Source organism: Corapipo altera, unplaced genomic scaffold, assembly GCF_003945725.1.
Source record: "Corapipo altera isolate COAL_440 unplaced genomic scaffold, ASM394572v1 23, whole genome shotgun sequence".
Classification (NCBI taxonomy): Eukaryota; Metazoa; Chordata; class Aves; order Passeriformes; family Pipridae; genus Corapipo; species Corapipo altera.
The window spans coordinates 23,922,889-23,930,920 of record NW_020884878.1 but is presented as its reverse complement, the minus strand read 5'-3'; positions in this window follow the sequence as shown (position 1 = coordinate 23,930,920).

Here is an 8,032-nt window from a genome sequence, read left to right as displayed (position 1 = left end):
TTTGGTTATTCTATTAAAATTGATCCATTTGTAAAGCCCCAAACTTGCTTGGCGAGTTTTTTAAAAGGGAAAAGACGGGGCTTAGGTACTTCAATACCCTGAGGTGGTGTAAGGGAGAACCTGAAAAAGTTCTCAGGAGGTTGTATAACAGACTTTTACTAGCAAACTTTAGAGCATTAAGGTAGAATAAGGTACTTAGAAAATTTTAAAGCAAGCATTCAATCAAAACAAAGCACTTCACAAAACGCTGACTTAGCAAGCTCTAACTTTTAAGTTACTCAGATTTTGAAAAGAGGAAGGCAGGAGGAGAAAGAAAGAAAAAGAGAAAGAGAGAAAAGAGGACAAAGATTTATATTCACGGCTTGGATCCAGTGGGGTCTCAGCTGCTATAAAATCCAAAACAGAGGGCCACAAACACATGTGCACTCGTGCAATTGCTTTTATCTGTTCTGGTCTCCCAGGGCCCTTCCCCTGCCCGGTGGGGCTTTCAGTGTGCCAATGGCTTGATAGCTGTTCTGGGGCTGGACTAGGGGCTCCAGGGGCAGGGTGTGGACAAGTGCACCATTCCACCTACACAGAACTTGTCCTGCCCTTCCCACCCCCACTTCAACCCCCCTCCCCCAAATACACACACACACTTCAGTTGTTTTCAGCCGGTAATCATTTTCTCCAGGCTCTCACACCATTGGATTAAAAAGACATAATTAACCATCTGCAATTTGGGTGTTATAAGCAGAACCACATAAAGATCCACTCTTTGTTAAGGTGAACAGTTACTATTGTCTACTTGTTAACTCAGTGTTTTAAGACCTATTATCTAAGAGATGCTGTCATTAAAAATCCTAAGCTTATTTAAAAAAAAAAAAAAACCAAAACACAGGAAAAACCATCACAACTACAGAAGACAAGTTGCCTACCTATCTTTGAAGATCTGGCAATACATTTCAAGGTGTTGGCAATATATTTATAGTGTGATGAATATTCCTTTTCAAATTTTTAAAACTAATAATGAAGGACTAGTAGTTCAGTTTCTATTAACATTAAAAGTCCACATCTGTAGGGGGGAAACTCTGAAATTCATACCAAGTGACTAGGAGAATTCACATTCAGCAAGTGCCAGAAAAAGATAAAAATTTTTTTTATAAGTGCTGTGTCTGACACAGGTCTCTCTGACAGGTCTAGGCATATAGCATGTAAAATCTACAAGCTGCTGGAGTATAGCTAAATGCTGTTATCCAAGCTGTCATAACTGTATTGCAGTTTAAAGATATTTCTTGACAAGAAAATTGAGAAAGCTGTCGGGCTAGTAAATCAAAACCTTCCTCTTCTTTTAGTGGCCAATGAACAGATGCAGTTTAGGTCACAGATAGTATTTTTCACCTTTTGGTCTCCCAGCACAAGTACTTGCTTTCTTTATCACTAGCAGTGAAAAGCACCATTATGCACAAACCACTGTTAATTTAAGAATGAAAAAAGTTGCTGAGCAGATAAGGTTCAGAAGTGCAGTCTGTTTTTTAATGATCTCATAATTTAAGATGATATTGCATTTTACTGTGGAATGTTATTATGTGATTACGTTCCCTTGGGGAGATTTAGGAGAAGTAGATATACTATCAAAAACAAAAGGTACCTGTAAGTATTTATTGGTTTGAGAGTCTAAGCTAAAGCTTCCAAATGGGTTCAACATTTCACTTATAGTGGCCACTTATTTCTCTCATTTCCCTTGCAACCCACAAGAGTGTTTATCTTGTCTCCTGTGCTCCCTGCAAGGGGCCTCTGCTTAGCACAGATGTCTGTCAGGAGTGTAAGCAACTGCTGCTCTGGCCAGCATGCTCCCCAGGACATGTGCCATGCTGGGCCTTTCAATGGTCCCTCCAATCAGGGCAGCACAGAACCAGCATCAATCTCTAAAGGTTGTCTCCTATCTCCTGAATGTGTGTTTTCAAACATTTAAAATTCAGGACTTAGTATCAAGAAGTGTTCCTCACTGCAGCACTGGTTCCAGAAAAGCGTGTCTCCAGAATGCTTAACTTAAAGGAATTTGTCACTTTTTCCTTTTTTTTTCCTTTTCCGAAACAATGCTCACTGGTGAAGTTGAATAAATTCACTTTCATTCTTATTGGAAAGAGTAACTGGTTGAGAACACATTATTTAAACAAAATGATGTTTTGGGCAAATTTTGTATAATGTGTCCATGAGAATATATATAAAGCAACCTTGAGAAAATCACAAGCTGATACCTATACATGAAACCAGTGGGATTCTGTAACAATCTGTGCAAGCAAATGCTTGTTTTTTAGAAAAGTCATCTCAGTGTCAGGGGAGCTCAACAAGTTTATGAAAAGATTTTTCATTAGCAGCTAACTGAATTCAGTGACTTCAGAGGCAGTTTCTGAACGTGTATTCATTTAAGAGAAAAAAGCTTGCTAGACCAAATACCAATTTAAATTTTAAAAAAATCTAGAACAAATTTTATGAACTAAACATCTCGTTCAATACAAGGAATTCATTAAAACTATTTTTATTAAAAGTAATTTCAGTAAGGTACAGATCTTATGAAGTAAGAGGAAGATGAAAATCACTGAAGAGTTATCAGGCGCGCAACTTAGTCCCCGTTCAAAATTATGAAGTGATGAAATAACAGAAAATCTAAGTATTAATTTTATCAGACTGAAAGATATACCCTGCTCAAAACATTACTGGTTCTGATTCTTCTTCATGTGTTAGCTTATGTACATTCATTTTTTCACTAACCTTGTAAATTTTAGTTTGTATAAGCATTCTGTAAATTTCCATAAAAAATGGGGGTGTTCTTCTACACATATAGAAAATTTCTTCTTTTAGTGTTTTGTTGATCACAGTCCAAATAGTCAATACCTGGTTTAGCAGGGGGAATACCAAAACTGAAAGCAGTACACCATTGAAAGCTCAACAAAACAATTTTTATTACAAAGAGGTAGCCAACAGAACGAGAAGCCAAGAGACAGGAAAGAGAATGGAAACAAGGCCCCAGGACAACCCCCCACTCACTCAGGTGTTACTTACGAGGTTGTCTTACCAACCCCAGAATGCTTAGAATTACCCATAGCAGAAGTTGCCTCAGAGCATCGGCAGGCTCACAAGATAGCAGGGCTCCCTGCAAAAGGCAATGCTGTCCTCCATGTGAAGCTTGAGGTACCCTCCCAGGAAGAGCTACCTGCTTTTTATGACGTCTAGCTGGATAGACGTCCAGAGAAAATGCACCCAAAAAAATTCAACTAATAATCAGATCCCAGTTCCTCAACTCCAGAGTTCCTCTTTGTAATTCAATCTTCAACCAGAAACGACCAAGTCAGATTTTACAGACTTCTCTTGTACCATTTGTTTCTTCCTTAGTTTGCATTTCTCAAGCCTTGGAAAGCTTCATCTGTTTTACAAGAGTAACTGTTCAAATTAAAATGGAAACTGTTTCTAAATCTGTTCATTTCAGTATATGCTATTTTTAGGGTACTTTAGCTGACCTTAAGAATCTTTTACCCTGCTCTAAGTACATACACCAGGATACCATAAGTCATACAGCAGCATAAAAATCTAGCATTTGCTGTAAGTTAGAATAATGATTTTCTTCATACTTCTTAGTAGAAAGAAATTTTACAATTGATTTCATGATAATTGAGTTTAAAAACTCAGAATGTAATTTAACGGAATTTTAAATGCTGAACTTACTGGAATACTTTATTCATCACAAGGTCTAGGGGTTTAGAATTGACTAATAGACAGTGATGATGACAAATCAGTGTAGCAGGGTTAATTTCTCAGAGTTGCATTGGATTTAGTCAATCAGCCCTCAGAATAATGGAATTGCATGGCCAAATTCCTCCACTACCAGGAGAATTTAGGAATAAGAGACCTCAACTATTTTGGTTTTTTTGAGACACTTTCTAATGGTATTGAAAAAAAATAAACCTGAGGAAGTCACAGCAGTTTAATTCATCATCTTCCTTTCCCTTTGAAATTGCAATTAGGATCACAGTTTATAAATGTTTCAGGCATAGAATTGCCTTTATTGGATGATCTAAAAGTATATGTGTCTGTTTAGTGAAAGAACTTTAGCATGCACCTAGAGAGAAGTTGTAACACTAAACTAGCTGCTTTTCTGGAAAAAAACCCACAACAAAACAAACAAACAAACAAACAAAAACAAAAACCAAATCAAAACAACACCTAGAATTCCCGAGGAAAAATAGTTCAAGCACTTCAAAAACCAAGAAAAAATTATTTTTTTTTGCCAATAATAATAAAATTTCCATTTTTATCTCATGTGCAGTTTGCATCACTGAGTCAAAAAATATGTCATTCTGTATCTTGCCTCACCAACAGTAGAAACTAAATTAAAATTGAGCCATAACATCTCATGATGATGTTTCTTAAATTCCTTGTGTAGAAATGTACATACTTATCTGTGTTTCTTTCCAAGTTTGCATTTTTCAGCCTAATTAGAACAATGAATCATAGTAGTCATTTGTGCTCTAACAGTTACTTGCTTTATGCTTTACCTATTTCTACTTACACTGGTTAAAGATTTTCATAACAGAACTCTGACCAACCCAAAATATTCCTTTCTTTCATACCCCTTCAGCAGTAACCCCAACCTACAAAACCTTTGACTACCCTGAGGAGCAGGTCAGAATCTGGAAATTCTGTTCACCCTGTGGTTCAGCAGTACTCTTCTGGGGGGTTATTTATTTAAAAATTGTTATATAAGTGTGTATAATGTCCCCTTCCTGTGGACAGCTACAAGAGCCATGGTAGATTGCATGTGAACAGCAGCTGAGTTACCTGGAGAAGAAATCCACATGTGTGTTTTACTCATTTAAGGTGCTTAAACCTCCACTATCCTTCACAAACCTCCACTGTCTGAAATGCATTTTATGCAGCCACATGTACCCAGTGGGAACCATCTTTGTGTTACAAGAACTGTAATGTCTCAGATCTTCAAGTCACACATATGTTGTGACATGGGAGGTTTGTATTATATTTTTGTTTAGTAGACACAAATTTAACTACAAAGAATTTGTTAGTGATGGTCTAATTATACCTTTTTGTAAGCATACATACTTATATTAAAACTTCTCAATAGTACACTTTTTAAGGTGCTTTATAAATTAAATAAGCCAGAAAGATTTCTAAATTATGATGGGAAATGCATCTGTGCCATAATCCCAAAACTGAATTTCACTGATCAGTGTTTCCTTCTCTTATCTTAATTTAAAATACACAGATGTAAATAATCAAGCACATATACCAAAAACCCTTTAAAGTCAGATGCTACCAGGCAAAATTCTATGTCATTTGCATTTCTACTACTTAATGCCTAGGCTATAGACTTTTGACAGGTAGATTAGAGATGACCGTCTTTCTCCAGCACTTTTTAAATGCGTCCTGTTATGATTTAATTACCTTTATTCCTCCTCTTCTCTTTTGGTTTATGGCCTAGAACAGCAGCCTTGCCAATGAATCCTTTAGAATAAGCCATTGGCCTCCATTATGAGAAATTATAACTGCACCAGTGTTAGCATACTCTCAAGCACTGGTTTACAAGAAAAAGCCCCAACAGAGACAAGAAATTAATATACCTTCATATCCCATTAGTAAGCACAAATTTCAAATATCATGTTTCACCTGTTTCTATTCAGGAATGAGAAGAATCAGTGGTGCATACGAGCATGTAATTATGTACAGCATCCATTATTATTTCCATCACAGACAAATCTTAATAAAACACACACTATCATTCCAAAGTTTCCATGTCACCTGTCCACAATGTTTCTAGAGTTCAGCTATCCTTGCTGCCTTATATTTCTGCTACCAAGAATACCTAATTCCAGCTCAATAGTTATTTAGAGGGGGGGAAATAATAGTTTACAAATAATCTGCCTCTAAAAAACCCAGTATGGTTGAAGTTCTTTTCTTCTAGCCGGTGTAGAAAAGATTTCCTTTAAAAATAGACTAGATTACATATAATAGGCTTTTTTTCTACCTGTTTGTGCCCATCAGTCAGAGAGGGACTGCAGTTTGTTAAAGTATGCTGGTAAATGTTCTGCTATCATGAAAAAGAGGAGAATGGTATGATTGTACATTTGGAGAAAAACACAGGCATCTTTGCTATCATTTTAAAAGTAGAAGCTCTGTAAGTGCTAGATGCCATCATTACTATGGTTACTAACACTGAAAACTTATTTAAGTTACATATGATGATAAATTCATCATATTTCATCAAATTTCAATAATTCATGATGTGGTACCTACTACTAATACAGAACCACTTCAACTGCCCAAAAGTCCATTCAGATTTTAGGAAAGATATGAAGCATTTTTAAAATTTCATTCCTTGGCAAGAATAAATTTTCATCTCAATCAGGAGTGACAGCTGTCATTCTTTTTCCTCAAAGGCACAAGCAGTGTTACAGTCTTCCTGAAACAAGGATGAAGTGAAATGGAAGACACCGAAGACATCAGCACATGCATACGCTTTATAAGAAACTTTGCCTGGGAAACTATGATTTTGCCATTTTGTGTGTCCTGGTTCTGGCCAGGAGAGGGTTAATGGCACATTCAGGACTCTAATCTTAGTGGATACCATCTCACATCATTGCCAGGGGCAAGGGAAAGGGCCTCTCACTCAATGCTGTGGAGAAAGGTGTTCCTTCCCATAAAAAAAACATGGGGGGGGAACCATCTCGTATTGTTCACTGTCTGCAATGAATATTTTTGTATGTGAATCACTCTTTCTTGTATACTTTTGTTGTTAATATTGATGCTGTTGTTGTTTGTTTTCTTATCTCATTGTGATTTTCAGTAAATTGTTCTTATTTCAACCCGTGATCTTCACCTTTCATGTTTCCAGTTCTCAACTCCATCCCAATGCAGTGGAAAGGGGAAGGGAGGAGAAAGAGAGAGAGAGAGAGAGCAGGATGTGCTTTAAAGGGTCTTGGAGTATCATTCCTAAAGCACAACTGTGAAAGAGTATCAAATCTTGGAGGGGTGATCCCGTTTGGTACCCTCAGCAGCAAAAGTGATACCAAGAAGTAGTCTAGATAATCTGTAAACTCAAGATACTAATCAAGTGTGGCAAAGTTTGTCATTTCTGACACTTCTCTTATCAAGCATGAAACATACAAGTACATTTCTGGTGGATACACAGATGAGTTTATTCACACTGATGAACTCATAAAAGTACAAGCTCTATGCATCAGCAATAATGAATGGACCAGCATAGTAAAATGCTTAGTATTGCCAGGGCAACATAATGATGATATGCAACATTTCTATTATACCAAATTATCCTGCCTCACATTTTTGTTACTCTTCATAGAAAATGTTAAAAGGAAAGAAAATGCAAAGCAATATATATTTTTCACGAAATAACATTTCTTTTCTTCAATGTATAGTCACATCATATATAGCAAGACCAAGTGTTAAGGAATAGTAGTATGACCTTCACATATTCACTAAGCTTTATCGCTTTCCTATATTTAAACTCATTTTTAGTTGTGATAAGACACGTGTTCTTCCCCTCGTTCTCCTCTACTGTAGTTTCATAGCAGATCTTATAGTAAATCTGATATATTCAATGTAAAAAAAATAGCAATATCTGATATTTGCCTGCTTTTGTTTGATCTCAGAATTACAAAATTTTTATTTAATGTATTGAATATACTAGAATAGCCCCTAAGCCTTGTCACTTCTCCTTAAGAAAGATAGATAAGATTAACTGTTAGTTTATTTTTCTACATTTACAGAAAAGTCCAAATTCTGCAGTATATTTGCACAAAACCAAATCAATAAAATTCACAGCTGAAGTACTATTAAATAGAAACTGGTTTAGTGCAAGTGTATTATCAAAAAAAGGTTTGGCAGCTGTCACTAAAAATACATCCTTTCTAAATAATATTTTTGAGAAAAGTAGCTTACATGTTCAGATGAAGATTGAGATGATTTCTAAACAAAACTTTTTCAGATTGTGAAGACTGACTAAGGCCAGACAAAAAAA